We start from the raw sequence: 18,795 nt of genomic DNA, 5'->3' as shown, positions 1-18,795 counted from the left end.
GTTGAGCTAATACATGGAAAAGAAGTTTAAGAATTTGGTCTAATCAAGACAATATATTCAAGTTTGTTATTACTGAGAGTTAATCTGCTGAGCCTTTATAGAATGGCAACTGAAAATGAAGAACTTTGTATTACAGAGTCTTTTCATGTGGTTGGGAATGGCACAATGCTTCAAGAGCTGTACTGATTCTAAACTTGCTATTTATTTAACATTTGCTAAAAAGTTTAAGTTTGTATCAGGAATTAAAAGGATTTCATTAAAATTAGAGATGATTAGGTGAACCGTTATGCCAGTTATGGGAAATACAAAAATAGCTTTGGGTATAATAAGCAGCTTCCTTATATTAATGCAAAATATTTTCCTATCATTAAAAAATTAAGGAATGTTCCAAATGTTATTTTAGCTCCTAGGGAAAAAAAATCAAAATTTTACTTTTTTTTTTTTTTTTTTTTTTTTAGAGCTATTGCTTTTTTTTTTTTAAATGAACTATTACCTACAAATTATTTTCAGAGCATTTCACTGATCTCAGAGAAAATACTCTAAAAAAACATCATCCAGCTCAAAGGGAAATAACCATTTGAGTTATTTTCTGCCTCTTCCCTCAGCACATAATATTAAATTAATTTATTAATTGTCATAAACAGCTAAAAAGCAGTGCTGCATTGCTCCTGCTAATATTGATATCCTCAGAAAACGCATTGTTGTTTCCACTTGGAAAAAAACCAAAATATGCTTGCTGGAAATAGCTATGAGATGCAGAGATGAGCGGGATTGTCATGGGAACGTTTCATCATCCATGGAGGCAGCTCCTGAGCCTGCTGTGGTTTCCTTGTGTGCACTGGGAGAATTCATTTCCTCCCTGCCCTTCCCATGAGTGAAGCTCTGTCTGACCAGAGGATTTCAGGGACAACGAGGCCACACACAAAAATAAATTAAATTTTTTTTTTGGTGGGGTGAGATTGCTTTGTGTCCAAGCACAGACATGCCGAAATCTGGTTTTTGTTCTCATTTTCTGCCTCTAACATTTCATGGGGACTCCTCAGGAGCAGCCTTCTAGCAAAGGGCCGCCACCAAGTAGTCAGGAGGGATTTTGGTGTCATAAAAACTCATTTCCTACCCCGAGTGTTTCTTCACAGCCAGGTGCCCACTGCTCAGGGCAGAGCCTGACTTATAGGTTTATGAATGTATTTAATGTTTGTACAAAAGCAAAAGAAACTTTGCTTCTTGCTCCTTCCTCAGCCTGGTTATAAATGCAGCCAGTGACCTTCAGGGGGCAAGAGAGGGAGAGTTTCAGGATGTTCTTGCCTTTAAAACTGCAGCCCAGGAAAAGCCAAATTAATAAAGAGCAGTTTGGCCTGGGAATTCCTCCTAATTCTCAGTTTTAGTGAGCTTTAGTCACATACCTGCCTGTGTGCTTTGCCTCATCCAAACTCAAGTTACAACAGCATTAAATATTGTCTGTGTGCTTATGAATGTATAAAAAAATAGGAGATAGATAATTATGAGAGTGATCCATGGATGCATTTTGGAAATCATACACAAGCACAAGGAACCATCAATCTAGTCCTGCAACAGTTTTCAAATTTATTGTGCCAGTGTAGTGAAAATTTTAAATGAACTCATGTATTTTAAATCACTGTGTTTGGCACAGCTGGGCTTGTTTTGTTGTTGGTGTGGTCAAATGACCTCCAAAAATACTTATTTTGAAGTATATTCCTTCTTCCTGAAATCAAGGCTGTTACTTGAAGGATAGGTAGGAGAATACACTCAAAGGCATTAGTTATAAATCAAACCAATCCTTTCTCTGCAAAGGCTTGATTTATGCACGTCAAATTAACTTTTTCAAACTTGCTGTAATTTATCTCAAACACAGGACTTCTCAAAAAAAGGAAAATGAAATGTATTTGTGCTGTGCACTCAAGGTAAAATTTCTGAGTCAGTATTAATCAGGAGCAATGTGTTCCAGGATGAAGGGAACGTAATTCAGCAGATTCCTTTGGAGCAACACTTGTTCTCCTGGCTGACAGAGGGACCAGAAAAAATGGTAAGAAAACTCCTTCTTTTAACTGCAAAGCATGTCTTCAATTCTCTCCCTCCCTATTTTGCTTTTTTTTTTTTTTTATTAATTCATTCCATTAATAATCCAAAAATGCATATTGGGAATTGTGATGTTGAAGTGTTGAACAGATAAAATAGGTAAAGATTAAATTGTTTAACTGGAATTGTGTAATAGTGAGGAAAGCGTGATGGTTTATTACCTCCAGAGGTATAACTAATGTGTCATTTCTGCTGTTCTGCATGTACAAAAAATAGTTCTGGGGTCTGGGATAGATTTATTATTCTTCATTGATTGCCTCATTCTGTAGCAGGACGTTTCTGGCAGTAAAGCAGCAGAACTGTCACATCCATCATGATGTGTCGGAGATGTGTCAGGGCTGGTGCGGTGGTGTGTTTTTCTTTCATTTGATATTTGTTTAATATCTGTTTCCCCCCCCAACCCCCCTTTCCCTGCCCCTTTCCCTAGAACCTTCCCTGTCATTCATTCTAGCCCCCTCCTCAGCTTCCAGATGTTAGTTCTGCCCTAAACTCCTCCCCTGCTATTCCCTCATTGGTTACTGTTCCTACACCCGTCCTCCTGAGTTCTGTATAAAACCTTTGCCCCCCCGCCCGCCGGGGTCTTGGGGCTCATGGAATAAAACCATCTCGTTCCCCCCCCAAGTCCCGTGTCGCCTTCGTCTGTCCCTGCGCGCCACGAACTGAAACTGCAGAGCTTGCGGGGGAAAGCGGCCGCCCGTTCTCTTCCCTCACCGCCCAGCACGGCTCGGAGTGCCGCGGCGAGGAGCGCATGCCGCGCCTCAACATATGGTAGCAGAGGATGGTTCCCTCCTTCGTCTTGTAAAAAAAACGGGCAAATTTGTGGGGGCGCCCGCCTCACAGAAGAAGAAGGAGGGAAGAGGAACATCTACGGCCGTAAAAGCTCTGCCTGATGCTAAGAGGAGCTGAGCGCCGAGCGAAAAACTGACGCTCCGGGACCCTCTTTGTTCTCGCCATCTTCCCGCCCGGGAGCAGCCGCGCTGCACGGGCAGCCGGGCTGCAGAGCTTTTTGGCGGGCAGACTTACCCGAGAACACAGAGGGCGGTTTTGGCAGCGGCTCGGGGGAGCCTGAAGAAAGGCTGATCGAGAAGAGGTTCATTCCTCGGTCAGCATCTGCAGCGAGACCACCGGAGGCTGATAGTGGCCGAAACCAAGGCTTCGGGGACGAGTCTTGGTTTAACGGGAACACCCAGGCCTCCGGAAGGGCCAAAACCGGGAAGGAACATCCCCAGTTTTCAGCGCGACTTTTCCATCGAATCGAGGAGAAGATCCAAGCCATCTCCGTCCGAGCCTGCAAGGTAAGGTGGGCTATACGGGTGCGGGGTCGCCCCGACGGACGGCTGGGTTTGCCGCTTTTTTTTTCTTGCGTTTTGACCCCCGTCTGTGCCCAGACTGGGGCTGTAGCCTTGCATGTCCCTGGCAAGCGGGTGGGTTTTCTTTTTCTGGGGGAAGTGTGCTATCCTTCGCCTAGTCTTCTGTGGGGACCTAGATTAGATCGCTTTTTCTTCTCCTCGAAAAAGTTGTCTTCTCTATCCTCCCCTCCCCATTCTGGGCTGGACGGAGGGGGTAGAAAAGACACCAGTAAGGATCAGCTAAGAGGGCGACACGTTAGCTATAGGAGCGTTGTTAAAAGGGGCCCTTTACACCCACGCATTGCGCCGACATCCAGCTGCGTCGGGCGGCCCCCCCCCCTCCTATAAATTTCCCCTTTTTGCTTCTGTGAAGCTCCCTATGCCCCCATCCCCTCGGACTTTCCTAAAACCCTTTCCTATCCTCCCTTGGGGATTGCTGTGGCCGAGCCGCCCCAAGTGCCCTGCCGGACACTGCTCAGGCCAAGTGCAGTGTATCTGGCACCCCCTCCCAAGATGGCGCTGGCCACGCCGCTCGGGACCCATTTCCCGCCTTGACCCTTCTTTTCCGCCCCTGGTTTCCCGCCAGTCCCATCTCTCCCCCAATAGCCCTGCACCGTCCCTGCACGAGGCTAGTCCCTGTTGGGGGGAGGCGGGGTTGGATATTCCCCCATCCTTCTTCGGGCTCGTCCTCCGGGGGGAGGGTCGGGAGGGATCTTCTCCCGAGGAAATGGAGCCGAAACCCGGGACTGAGGATCCGTCATTTTGTCTTCCCCCTGAAATGGCGGCGCCCCGGTCCACCCCTTACCGATACCCCCTGTTAATCATGGCAATCACTAATTAAGTGATTGTCTGATTCCCCTATCCTATTCCTTAATGTACCCTACCCAATACTCCTTTTTATTTAACTACGAATTCCTCTTTTTGCTTTTAATTATTTTTGAATAATCTGTTTGTTGAGTTATATTTTATAGAAAAAAAAAAAAAAAATCATCCCAGTTAATTATTACTCAAGATATTATGCCCACCTCTCAAACAGACATTCAAATTGAACAAACCACATCGCTATCCGCTGACTCTGCTTTAAAACAAGCGCCGTTATCCGCTGACTCTGCTTTAAAAATTTAAGAAGCTGAACATCACAAGCGCCGCGACGAAGCAAATTCTAAATCAGATGAAGTCACAAATCCTGCTGTGCTTTGTACCCTTAATTTGGACTTTCATTTAGGACAATTTTATATACTCCAGATGAAGTTTTTATATGTTTCATATGTTATAATCACAATTAGTTTATCATTTTTTAATGTCTTTCAATTTATGTTTTTTTAATAATATGTAATGTTACAATTTGATTTTATATTAAATTGTTTTGTTATAATTATAATTAATTCAGTCTTTTCTGATATTTTTTAACTTAAAGGCTGTGTTTAACCATTATTGCTACAAGAATCACTCAGCTACTATATCGCTTCAGGCTTGCTGCATTGCTGCAAAATTTAAAAATTTATTAGTTATATTTAGTTGATCTTTTATTATATTTAATTCCAATAATTCCATTTAATTATTTTATTCAAATTAGATAGTTATAATTTTAATCATTCTAATTAAATTTTTTAGTTTAATTTCTGTCAATTATTTCATTCTATTTCAATTATTTACATTATTTACATTATTTTAAATTATTACTCAGAACAGCAAAACAGCAAGTTTTGTGCAGTCTTGTGTCTAATTTAAGCTGTTACTACTCTTCCTGCCCTATAAATGCAATAATGTGTCTTTCATGTCCTTTAAGTAATTTACAATGTTATCATATGATTTTATATTATTTGCATGTTTTATTAATTTGCTTAAACCACAAAATTCTCCTTCTTTTTGTAAAGTAAAAGAGGGAGATGCGGTGGTGTGTTTTTCTTTCATTTGATATTTGTTTAATATCTGTTTCCCCCCCCAACCCCCCTTTCCCTGCCCCTTTCCCTAGAACCTTCCCTGTCATTCATTCTAGCCCCCTCCTCAGCTTCCAGATGTTAGTTCTGCCCTAAACTCCTCCCCTGCTATTCCCTCATTGGTTACTGTTCCTACACCCGTCCTCCTGAGTTCTGTATAAAACCTTTGCCCCCCCGCCCGCCGGGGTCTTGGGGCTCATGGAATAAAACCATCTCGTTCCCCCCCCAAGTCCCGTGTCGCCTTCGTCTGTCCCTGCGCGCCACGAACTGAAACTGCAGAGCTTGCGGGGGAAAGCGGCCGCCCGTTCTCTTCCCTCACCGCCCAGCACGGCTCGGAGTGCCGCGGCGAGGAGCGCATGCCGCGCCTCAACAGGCTGGGGCTCTTTTTTGAACTTTACTGCTCCTGAAAAATGTAGCTGAGCATTATAGGCAGAAGTCTGACATTTCCAAGATGAAAATCAATCTTTTTTTATGTGGTGATTCTCAAAGCAGACTTGAGCTTTGATTGCACAAGGGGTGGTTTCACACGTTGGGGGATACAACAGGGACACCAAATAATTTGGGTAACAGATCTGGCAGGTGTTCTGTAATGAATATAAATTGGAGAAATGATCATAGAAAAGATACTCAAGTCAGGATGGCACAGCAAACATTGATCTGCTGCTGTCACAGCTGGGAACCTGAACGTGTTTCTTCTTGGTTCGTGTATTTTTTTGTATTTCTCTTTAATTCTGTGGATTAACCAGGTAAATACCGCCTACTGTGAATTTGTATTTCATATAATACAATATTTAGTTGTGGTAGGGGACTTGGGAAAAGCTCCCCCGAACATGCCTTGGGAGGAGGCTGTTGTGTAGATCCCCGCCTCCAAGCTGCCCATCAAACCTACCACTCCCCTCATGTTATGTAACCTTCAGTTATGCCCACCTTTATGTCAATCACTTTTGTACTTGCCCTTAGTTCTAGAATGTTCTTAAGTTCTTTGTCTGCAATTGGTTCTTCCCCCGGTTACCACCCCCTTCCCTCATTCCCATTTGTTGTACCCCTATTATCTCATCCCAACTCCTCCTCCTAGCCCTATTCCTATTGGACCCTTTGTACCCAGCCCCTCCTACTTGCTACCTGATATAAGCTCTACCCCGCCCCTTGTTCGGGGCTCTCGGAGCCTGCTCCCTTGCTGTGTGGTCGGGTCACAGATCCTCCCTGACACCCACCCTCAGTGAATAAAGCAGAGCCTGAGAGTCAACCTGCCGTGGTGCAAGCCTTATTATTACCATCGCGTCCTCGTCGGGGCCTCAACGCCAGAGAGCCCCCCAGGATGCATTTAGTATGGGGAAAAAAAAGAAGAATTGTTAAAATTAATTGCTAAAAGCATGAGAAGCAACAAGAGGTCCTTATGTACAGGAAGGAAGTGCTGATGAAATACTTTGTTAGCATTCATTTTTAAATGAATGCTACAAAAACCGGTTTGAGCAATCTGTATAATTTTAAATACCTTGAAAAAACAAAAATCATTGTGTCACAGGTCCAGGGCCTCAACACCTGGGCACTATGGTGCTATTAGAAACAAAAAAGGAGAGTTTTGTGCTGGCAGCTCTGTCTAGAGGCAGCAGAAACCTCAGAAGAAGGGCACCACAGAGCCACAAACAGCCAGACAAGCACAAATTTTTAGATGCTGGAAGCGGGATGATAAAATATTTTCATGTTGGGTTGTTCCCCAGGGAAGATGTTTGGAAATGATGAGCAGAGCAGTCTTGTTTTTTGGGTTTTGTTTTTTTTTTTTTTTTTTGTTTTTTTTTGTTATTGTTCTTTATTCAGGGAAATATCTAAAGAAATAAGATGGTTATGTGATACTCGGTTGTCCCCTTCCAAGAGCAAAGAGCATGGAATTCCATGTAGTAGCCACTTTCAAAGATCAGTTCAAGATAATCAGTTGCTATTGAAATCAGCTTGGTTGTTTGTCAATTTAGCCACTCAAGTGTGGGCTGATTTTCCTCACAAATAATGCCCTGTCAGCCACAAACCACTGACTCAATTTTGTTAAGGAGTTTAGCAAGGCATGAAATGCATAATTAGGGGAGGAACAGTTTCATCCCTTTGAGTTTCTAACAATTATTTAATTTAGGACAAACAGCAAAAGTCCCTAGAGCACATGAGTTAGTCTGAAGTTTAAACAAGATGACAGCTTAGATGGATCGATAATTTCTCATCCCTACAGTTACTAATCATATGGTGAAGAAAGAAATATTGGCTATTCCCAAGTTAAAGGCACCAAGAGAGGCAAATCCACTTCACTCCAGAGTGGGCTCCATTAACACAGATTGCCTTCAGCCCATTAAGCCTCAGCACTGAGCTGTTTTAAGCAAGAGTTTGTTTCTAAAAGTCTGGAAGCCAAGGAATTAAACCCCACCTGAGTTTTAAAAGCATGTTTTCAGAGCCTTAATAGAATGACACTTTGTTCTTACTTTTGTGTGTCCAGTCATGCAGGAAATTAGAGGACTGTCTTCTTCCTGCAGACTTTGGGTTTCAGGCTTCAGGCTCAATTTGGCAGTTTATAATGCTCAAATTGGCTTGTAAATGAGATATTTGTTTGTAAAGTATGACTGATATCAACTTGCTTGCAAATACTTACAACGTGGACATGTCTCTCATTTGATTCTGTAATTATATGATGGCTTTTCTTGTCAAGAGAGCTCAGAAACTTAATATTGATTTATGTTCCTGAGTTTCTGAAACTGCAATGTGTCATTGTTGAGCATAATTTACAGTGGCCTTTTTTTCCCTGTCTAATCTTGTATGTGCCATTGAGCTCATTTGGGGCTGGAATGATCTCAAAAATCATTTAACCCTTGTGTGGGTGTGGTGACAGTGACATGGATGATGATGATGATGATGTCATTGAGGTGTCTGATTTCTTCATGGTTGTCTGAAATGATATTTTCAGTCAAGGCTCTGAATAAACTCAGCATGAGAATTATTAACATTCCAATCTCTTGGGTGTCCTGTGGGGCTTTATCTTCTCCTGACACAGCAGGAGGTGGGCATGGATGCTCTGCTTGCCTGTGGCCCAAAGTGTTGTGCTGACACCCCAAAGTCAGCCAGACCTTGAAGGGAACTGTGAGTTCCTTCTCAGTAAAATGAGCTCCTCGATGATGCCCAAAATGTTTTTAAAATTACAATTTTTATATGGGAGTTTTTGATGGAATAGAAACTCAAATGATCAGTCTGTCTTGATGAACAAGGAAAAGAAAAAGGTTAAAAAATCAAGGGACTATCTTCCAACCCAAACCATTCTGGGACTACATTAAGGGGCAACTACATTTAAGGAAGACAGTGGCATGTTTGTTTCCTGTCATGTTTTTCCCTTGTATTTGCATTCCAGATTATCTGGCCCAGGCAAACTGCAGTCTGTGCCCTAAAATCTCTGTTGAAACCACTGCATCACAATTCCCCAGTTCAATGAGGCTGCCATTGAGCTGATATATTTAACCTGCAGATAAATAAATGCACAAACCTGGTCCATATTTTCAATTCATTTTTGTAGCAAAACAAAAATCATGATGGTGAGAATTGATTTCTGCTTTTGCATTAATAAATTGATGGGAATATTCTGAACATCAAATACTCCTGGATTTCTTCTGGAGCATGATACATTATTTGGGAGACAGTGCGTGGGATATGGAAATCAATTTTTGACACATGTTGACATTGTGATCAGAGCTCTCAGTTTTCCAGGATATAATAAAAATGAGCTGACCTGGACTGGGTGGACTCTCTGTCATGGATACTTTTGTCTATGTGCTGAACCTGTCTCCAGTCCCTGAGCTGGGATCACACAAGGAAGTGTGGGATGTAGGCAGGAGTTTGGGCCATTTGATGTAGGAGTTTTGGTTATTTGGAAGTGTGGGATGTAGGCAGGAGTTTGGGCCATTTGATGTAGGAGTTTTGGTTATTTGGAAGTGTGGGATGTAGGCAGGAGTTTGGGCTATTTGGTTTCATTTGCATTAGGAGATGTTTTTGTCAAGTCAGTGTAAACCATTCAAATTTATTTAGCTCGGATTTGAGTCCTGAGGTTTCAGGAGTGCTGATAGGACTGAGAAGGTAATTCCTGTCAGCTGGAAGGTTTGAGTAGCTCAAACAACACAACTTTCCTCTGAGGGCTGCTTGCTGGTGGAACCAAGGGCAGTGGTGGGTTGCAGTTTTAAGATCATCAGAAGCATGAGGTGAGGAGGAATCCAGCAGAGGTGGTGAGGTGGGCAAAGCTCAGCATTCCCAAGTGCCTCATCATGGGGACAACCCTGGGAAGTGCTCATTTATTTGCTATTTAATGAGTGGAGCAGCATTTCTGTGCCTTCATGGACTGATTGGTGTCAGAGGGGGTTGTTTATCATCAAGTTCTGTTCTTGTGGAGGAAGCCAAATTGGTGCATTGGTGAGAGGGGCATGTAGCTGAGGGGAAGTGTTCTGCTGAGCTGCTTTGGTCAGATAAAACAGGTCTCCTGCTGGAATGCTAGCCATGTGCAATTGTTCTTTCCTAGCTGCTCATGGCTGGGAAGTGCAGGATGTACACCAGCAGTGATATCTGTTCACTCTTTTTATTGAAATCCCCCTCCCAGATGGGCCTTTAACAACTCCTTAATTCCAAACTGTTTCCATCTCTAATAAAATTGTATTAATTACTCATATTCCTGTATTAGCTTTGCTCTGAAAGTAATAAATTTTCTTTGTGCTGTTGTACAGCATTCTGGAACAACCAGAAATCCAGGATCTGTAGTGCTTGTGTCATCACAGGAGATCTTTGAAGCACAGGCTGAAGCAGCAGGAGTGTTCTGCACTCTCCAGGGGTGCATTTGTGCCTTCAGGATTGCAAAGAGAGGATGTTTTCCCATCCTGTGCTGACAGATTTCCTGGCAGAACTATGTAGGGTGGGTCAGGTGTCTGTTCAGTGATGCTGTCACCATTTAAGTTCATTTAGAAGGGAGTGTGGGCCAGCAGGGGCCCCTTGCAACCTGTTGTAAATTAGGGGGAGTGTTAGGTTTTCCTTCCCTTGCCCAGAACAGCCTTTCTGCAGCAGCACCATCCAAATTCCCTTATATCTGAGTCCATGGAATGGTTTTGGAAGCTGTTTCCACTTCCAAAGCAGACTGTCAGAGGTGTGGAGGGAGGGAAGGGGCTCTATTTCCCCCACCCATGTTTTGGGAAAGAAGGAGTGGATTGTTAAGAACAGCCCAAAGATTCCACGGTGTCATTTGCCTGTTCTTGGAAGAAAATTTGTGTGGGCCACTTGATTGTGGACCTAGAAGGCCAATGGCCCCGGGCTGTGCCAGCCATGGGGTGGCCACAGGCCAGGGCAGGGTCTGTGCCCCGGGCTGGCCCTGCTGAGGGACCCCAGGGCTGTGTCCAGTCTGGGCCCTGCAGGGGCTGGAGCGTGGCCAGGGCAGGGAAGGGAGCTGGGAAGGGGCTGGAGCCCCAGGAGCGGCTGAGGGAGCTGGGAAGGGGCTCAGCCTGGAGCAAAGGAGGCTCAGGGGGGACCTTGTGGCTCTGCACAGCTCCTGCCAGGAGGGGACAGCCAGGGGGGGTCGGGCTCTGCTGCCAGGGAACAGGGACAGGACAAGGGGAAACGGCCTCAAGCTGGGCCAGGGGAGGCTCAGCTGGGACAGCAGCAGGAATTTCTCCATGGAAAGGCTGCTCAGGCCTTGGCAGGGCTGCCCAGGGAGCTTTGGAGTGCCCATCCCTGGAGGTGTCCCAGGAAGGGCTGGAGGTGGCACTCAGGGCTCTGGGCACTGGGCACAGCTGGGAGGGATTTTCCAGCATCACTGATTTTTGACTCTACAGCAGGGCTTCTGTGCTAATGAGGAACTTGGTTTTCACAGCTGAAAGGAAATAGTGTGTTTTTAAAAGCCAAAAGTAGTTCCAGACATGGGATCAGTAGTAAAATCCTGAAATGTGTTTTCATGTTCCTTCAATGCAGAGAGGCTCTTACCTTTTGGGTTATTGATACCTACATCTTAATAATTTCTGAATTTTACTTGAGTTTTCCTTCAAGGACAGTTTGGATGGGGCCCTGAGCAACCTGTTACAGAGAGTGACATCCCTGCTCATGGCAGGGTGATGGAATAGGAAATTTTTAAGGTGCCTTCCAAACCAGTCCAGGATTTTGTGATTCTAGTGTAGTGTTCCATCTTAGCAGAGAATAGCTGGTGAGTCAGAGGTAAATATTGCCAAGCATTCCATATGCCACAGTGGAATAATTTATGCTTGAAACAGGTTTGTGGATAAAGATCTCATTTTTGAAGTTACAGGTCCTTCTCTCTGTAAAATGGGGGGTGAAGGGGATGCATATCCCCCGTTGGAGAAACAGGTTGTGCAGTTTGCCTGGGTTTGGGGGGCATTGCTGCACAGACAGTTCTGCCCACACAGTTGCAGATTGGTGCCATGGAGTAGTAAATACACTTTTCCATCTCTTTTTTTAATCTAACAGGTTTGTGTTATCAAAGCTATTTAAAAAATATGTCTTGTCCCTAATAAACGTTTCTTATTCCTTCAAGGTTACAAGGACATGGTTTTAAAGTATGAGTCAGTCTGTTGAGGGTTGTCTCAAAATTGGATAAAGATTTTGTCTGTTTTGATATTCAAAAGTCTCTTTAGTTTGTCTGAATTTATATATTAAATATATATGTATATATAACACTCATGTCATTAAATATATTTGCCTAATCTATTTTGCATAGAGAGTTTGAATATTGACTGTGTACACCCTCAGACTCCATGTGATGGTATTTTAGAGAAGACTAACTTAAAACTTAATTTATAAAGTTTTTATAAAGGATAAAAAGAAAATCCACTTTTTCTGTGCCTGATGTTAAATTTTCTGCATTACCTCAGCTTGAGGTTTACTGATTTCCACATTTGTGATGTCAGGGCTGGAGACAGGCACCTCATCCCCAACAGTTCTGCAGCATTGTGACACCAGGGGAGGTTCAAATCAGATATTAGGGGAAAAAATGTTGGAATCCAAAATGCAGGGAACTCTCAGAACTTTGGGCTTGTAAACTAAAGCTTATAATTAAACACAGGATTTGATCTGAGACCTTGGAAAAGGCTTCCAAACTCAGGTGCTAGAAGCGAGTATGTGGATTTATAGTTTAAAGCAGAGACACATTAAGTTAAAAAGAAGAAAATTTAGAGTTTTAGAGTTAAAGATGTAGAAAAAAATAAAAGTATTTACAAGGGTAAACAAGGAGTTTAGAATGCAGCACTGTAGGTTTGTCTCATAACATGATTGGCTAAGAAAGCTTACACTGTAACATGGGTCCATAAGATGAAGTATTTAAGGATTGGGTCAAAAGCATAAATATCCTTGTTGGCAGTGTTTTATTGGTCAATAAATCCTTAAAAGGTTTTGTAACTAAAGGTCTTGTGACCTTCTGAACCATGCTGTGACAATATGAGCCCAACTTGCCCTTTCTGCCTATGTACAAGGTATGGAAAATAAATCACATCATCAAAAACCATTCAGAGGTATCTCAAATTCCTTCTAAAATTCCCCACATGTGAATTATAACCAAAAAAACTCACTGGAAGGGAGTGGGACACTGGAATGAGTTGCCCAGGAAGGTGGTGGAGTCACCATCTCTGGAAGCATTTAGAAGTTTTCTGGCTGTGGCCCCTGGGACGTGGTTTAGGGGCAGTGCTGGTGGTGCTGGGGAGCAGCTGATGGTCTTGGAGGTCTCTCCCAGCCTGGATGATTCTGCAAGCGTGGCATGAACTTGTCAGGTTTAATTTGGATTAATTTCTTCACTCCCAGGAGATCTGCTGTGTGTCTGGGTGACTCTGCTGGTACTAGATTGATATCCACACCCAAAAGGGAAAAAATATAAATACCACTGTAAATCCTGAGCAGATACTCAATCTGTATAGCTTCCAAATGATCCCTGTGATGAGACCACTGGAAATATTTGGTGAGCAAGCTTTTCCTTCAGTTTCTCAGGCAGCCAACTGATCATGCTGAGCAAAGCAATGTTTTTAGGAGTGTGATTTCTCAAGGGCTCTAATTGCTGTGAGCTGAGCAAGGGGGATATTGGATGTAATGCTAAAACTGCTTATTTATAAATTAATGTTATCTATTCAAAATTAGTGTTGAAGAGGGCTGATTGCCATTCCAGTCAGTGGTAATATGTTTCTTGAGAAGTTGTTAGTCATACTTTATTTTTCATTAAGTTACTAATTTTGGTGTGGGTTGTTTGTTTGTTTTTTTTTTTTTTTAATGCGACGAATTTTCTTAATATTTCAAATTCAGCTTCTTCTGAGTTTAATCAATGACCAATATTTCATGTGTTAAGCATTGGACTGGGTTGCCCAGGGCAGTCCTGGAAATGTTCAAAAAATGAGAGGATGGGGCTCTTTCTGGTGTGGTTCAGTGGCTGTGGTGGGATTTGGTGGAAGGCTGGACTGGATGGTCTTGGAGGTCTTTTCCAGCCTTATTGATTCAATGATTTCATGGCTGTGGCAGCACTCCAGGTGATTTTACAGCTGCATTTCTTTCCTTCCCTTGCACCGCAGACACAAAGCTGAGGCAAAGCCCAGCCTAAATGGATGACTCTCAATCTTCCTAACAAAAGGTGAAGAGAGCATAGCAGAAAAAAGATCTTGCTGCACTCATGTCTTCTGAAGCTGCTTCTTCTCTTCAAACTGGAATATTTTCCATTTAAATATTTATTTTCATTGCTTATGGTAACTGCAGCTGTCCTTATATGAGGGCATTCACCAGGATGAATTATGAAAGCTCAAACTACTTTAAAGTAGATTATCTACTTGTGCTGTGGAGGAAGAATATCCATCTTTAATCAAATTGCACATTATCTTTTGTTGCAAGCAAGTAGCTCCTCAGAAGAGACAGAGGTTGGAAAGATTATTAAAAAAAAACCTATTCAGCAGTAGTCTATGGTCATGTTTGAGACCAGACTGTGGTTCAGAACCCAGTAAATCTTGACTCTCATCCTGTTAAACCTGGCAGCAATTGGATTTACACTTCCCAAGATCAGGAAAAAATTAATTCAGAGAGAAGTAATGGTGTACATCCATATATTATGTCACATATATTCTATTATATCCTATATATTATATTAAAAATGTGATAACAGGGAGAAGAAGAGCAAGCATGTGGTGTTGGTGTATGAGCACAGAGACTGAAGCAAGTATGAAATAATGGAAATAATGAAAACAGACAAAATCCATCCTAAAAAAAAAAAAAAAAAAAAGCAGTGCTGGAAATTAGGTTACCAGCATTGCCTTGATTCATGGAGTTGCCCGTGGTCAAAACATTCAACTCCAATATTTAACCACCTAAAACTGGACATAAAGGGAAGAAATACCTGATACCTAGCTAGCAATTTTGTTTTTCTCTAAATGCAACTTAAAATCTTTTAACCCCAAGTTGTTTTTTATTGGAACATGTGGGCAGGGATGTTCAAGTGCAAGAAACTTCTATCAGTGTGTGGGTAGAGAGTTCCTTGCCAATTGCTCTTAAACAGGCAGGGGTTTAATACTCTGCTAAGGGATGAAATGAAAGTGCATGAGAACACCTGAAGAAACCCCAGATGAGTGCCAGAAAGAAGCAGAAATATATCTGAGTGTCAGCTATTTCCTGCAGCTTTCCAAGGGGTGAAATGGAGATGGACACATCTATAGCTCATGTGTGGCATTTTGGGGCAGAATCAGAGCACTAAAGGCAGGGAACTCCTTCCTCCAGCTGCAGTTTTCCTGAAGGAACCCTCTGGGCTGTGATCTGGTAGAGAAAAAATGGTCAGAGAATGGAATATGTTCCTTTTTTGTATGAGTTTTCCCAACTTGGCTGTGTCAACAAATCAAGGACTGTGTTTGTGAGTCTATTTTTAAAGAGAGAATTCATCACCTCCTTGAGGCAGAAACTCTGGGTGCAGGTGGAAAATGGAGCTCCTGTAACTTAGGATGCTTTGTTTCTGTGTAGACATTGAAAAATAACAACTTAGTAATATAAAATTATCAGGCTAATCTGTTAATTAGACAAGGGGATCCCCATGCCTGGAGGTGTACAAGGAAGGTGTGGACAGGGCACTCAGTGCTCTGGGTTGGGGACAAGGTGAGGACTCCATTGGAATCCTTTTTCAACCTAAATGATTCCATTATTCTAAGTCCATTTGCTGTTCCTTCTCCTTTTCATTTTTTTTAAATGTACTTTATTTCTAGAATATTTATTTTATTAAATCTGTGCACATTTTCCTTTACCATCTCCTGGAATTTAACAAATTATATGTGGTATAGATGTCACTTAGCTCAAAAAAGTTGAGCTATTTTAGGGTATTTTGTTTATTAAAGAGCTCTGGTTTGGAGGAAATACAATGATTACAGAAGCCTCTGAGGTTTGAAGGAAATGAAAGTAGAATATGAGCAGTCTTTTCTGATAAAGCTGGAAAATTACTCAAAATTGTTTGAGCCAGAAATGTATAAAAATGACAAGATTTTCTGGGGCTTGTGATTTTGGTGGCCTGACTCTCTTTATCTGATGTTATTTGGTCTTACAGTTGGTGTGTCCCTGTGTCATATTATCAACTTGTAGCATTAATTTATTAATTTGAAATAGAAGTATTTTTCAGGACTTACGATCTGTCATGTTTTTAATCTAATAATAATCTTTATTTACCCCTGAGTTTCTCTGTCTTCATCCCACTCAATTTCTATCTCTGATTGCCTCAATCACCTAGGTGTGTGAAGTTTTTGGTCTTTCAGAGAGAGAAATTTGTCCATGAGCTATAATTTACTGATGGACAAAACTTCTGGAGAAAAATCCAGGAATTCTAACATTCTCCCATCTTCAATTCTGTAATCAAGGCCTGTATTTTACTAAATCACACACTCAAATGCTAAGTAAGTACAAACATGCAGAAATAACTGTGTGTTACATGATGATGAGTGTGTTAAATGAAAGATTTTAGCTGTAATTGTGCCCAAAACACTTTTTTATAATGAGTTCTTGGTAACCTGCTGAACTTTCAGGCATGTGGTAAGGCAGAGTTTATCACAATCAAAAATCCCAATCTATTTTGAAGTACCTGAGGATTTTTCCTGAAAATTATAATCTTGTGATCTGTCACAGGAAATTTGAGCACCTGGAGTCAACAGGATCAGACCAAGGGAATATGAAATGAAGGGGGAGAGGGGACACAAAATCAGAAAATGTGATGAAAATAACTGCAACTCAACCAGGCAAAAAGATAAAAGAGGAAAGTGCATGTGATTATAGAAGCAAAATGGTTTAAAATTGAAATAAACTCTCTCCCAAGAAGTCTCTGACCTGCAAACTTTTGGAAGCCAGGAGCTTTTTTGGGTGAAATAAAAGGACTTTTCTTACAGGAATTTTTCATTGGAAGGATTCTTACCTGATTTTCTGTGGTCAGAGTCTGAGTCACACAAACAGTGGGAGAAAAGGAATGGAAAAATAAACTTAGCCCTTGATGTAGGCATTGCTTAGGGGGAGATCTATATGCAAATCAAACTGGTAAATAAAGCAGGATCTAAATAACAGAATAGATGCAGTAACAGAAAAAGTAATTTGCATTATGAAATCAAGAGTAAATTAGGAGTGTTTGTTTAAATGACAAATGTAGGCATTAGATCGAAGGGAAAAACCTGAAACAAAATATTCCTTGAAGGAAGCAATCAGTGTTGGGCTTAAGCACCCATGAATTGTTTTGGCTCCTGCAGTTTCATGCCTTGGGAAATCTTTTCCTTTTCAGATAATCAGGAGCAGCCATGGCTGTAGTGCCACAGTGCGAGAGCACCTCCTGCATGTAGGAACTCCAGGGAGACCCCTTGGTATTTCCCTATAGAAGTTTCCAAAATCCCAATAAAAACCCCAGCCAAACTGCAGAAGCAATGCCATCATTTTTTCTTCCTTTCTCCACTCTGCATTTTCTGATCAGAGACAAAGCTTTTCCCTCTCTGATTTAAGCTGGAATTTGATCCTTTAGGGAAGACCTTGGCTGCACAGATCAGTGTCTGGGTTTGAGGGCAGCTCCACAGTGGAAAGTACAAGGAAAAGGGACTTAAAAGGACCAGGAGATCTCTGCCCTGTCGTTGATCATGAGGAGCAGTGTCACACCTGAGGGCAGGTGAGCAGCTTTATCCAGCACAGCTGACTTTTAACTGAGATCCTGGGATTTATTTTCACAGGTCCAGAAGAGAGGAACATGCAGGGCCTGATGGCAAATATCAATCATCTCTTCATTCTTTTCCTTTTGGAAAGCATAATGTTTTCTCCTCTACCTGTAAGGTTCTGTGTAATTAATGCTGTCTTCCTGTTCTCTCAGCTCCCACATCTCCTCCTTCCCATGTCTCCATGACATTTCCTTTCCAAGTTTGAAAGAACTTATTATTCCACTTAAAAGGCAAAAAATAAAATCTCAAACTGTTTTTCCTATGACAGCAGAAACATCAGATGTGGCTTTGCTTGAAAGCTAGTGCATCACTTCCTGAGAATGGATTTAAACTTTCCCATTCCAGACCTCTCTGGGAGGAAGGCCTGGTCTAGTGGAGGATGGCAGGAGGGTTGGACTGGAGGGTTTTTAAGGTCCTTTCTAACCCAGAACATTCTAGGACTCATCAGGTCTCCATTCCAGCCATGCTTGTCCTCTCCTCAGAGGCCGCTTGTGTGCCTCAAGAGGCACCACTGGAATCAGAGGTCTCTGTCAAAGAAGTCTTTGGAAATTAGTGGAACTCTTGGAAGTGTTTTGAGTTGTCAAATACCAGCTCCAGATGTGTGGTGGGACCACTGCTGGATCCATGATAATTACAGGCTTCCAGTGCTGCTGAGTTTGGACATTGTATGCAGGATCTGGGAAACAGCTGGACAGATTCTGCACTTCCATAGCCCAGCTGAGGGGCTGGGAGCAGCTAACCCTGTTCAAAGGCTTCAGTGGGTGTGCCATCACCACGTGGCAGCAGTGGATTTTTGCAGGAAACACTCTTAAAATCGGAGCTTGAATTGATGTGGTTTTATGGACAAGTGACAGACATCAAAATGAGATCAGTCCCAGTGATTTCACAGCAGAGCAGTGCTCCTCTGGTGCAGGAGCAGCAGTGAAACCCCTCCTGCTGTGAGGGTTACTGGGAATGTGTGGTAAGAAGGGTTTCACATGGGTAAGCATCCTGAGTTTGAATCTCCCACTTCAGGCAGGGGCTGTCTCCACCTGCTTGCTCATGTGTCAGAAGAATTCTGGTGTGTTATAGAAAGAGATGTAGTTGAAATAACAGAAAGGTTTTTGCCTATGGACAGAATAGGAATGTTAGTGGTAAAATGGACTTGATTCTCCAGCCAGATCTCTCTTCTCTTCCTTTACAAGGAAAAAAAAAACAAAACAGCCTGTGTTTTAG

At 42.3% G+C, this 18,795-nt stretch overlaps 1 protein-coding gene across 1 annotated transcript in view; it reads left to right on the top strand.

The window, feature by feature from the left end:
- The window catches only part of PCDH15 (protocadherin related 15), a 633,545-nt gene that overhangs the window by 158,109 nt on the left and 456,641 nt on the right, over positions 1–18,795 (top strand). Inside the window, exon 3 of the mRNA XM_077784512.1 lies at positions 1,967–2,044. The gene's annotated coding sequence lies outside the window, so the exon portion shown is untranslated. The remainder of the gene's footprint in view (positions 1–1,966; positions 2,045–18,795) is intronic.

This window comes from Lonchura striata, chromosome 7, assembly GCF_046129695.1.
Source record: "Lonchura striata isolate bLonStr1 chromosome 7, bLonStr1.mat, whole genome shotgun sequence".
In the NCBI taxonomy this organism is placed as follows: Eukaryota; Metazoa; Chordata; class Aves; order Passeriformes; family Estrildidae; genus Lonchura; species Lonchura striata.
Note: the sequence above shows the minus strand (reverse complement) of the source record. Positions and strands in the feature narration are given on the sequence as shown.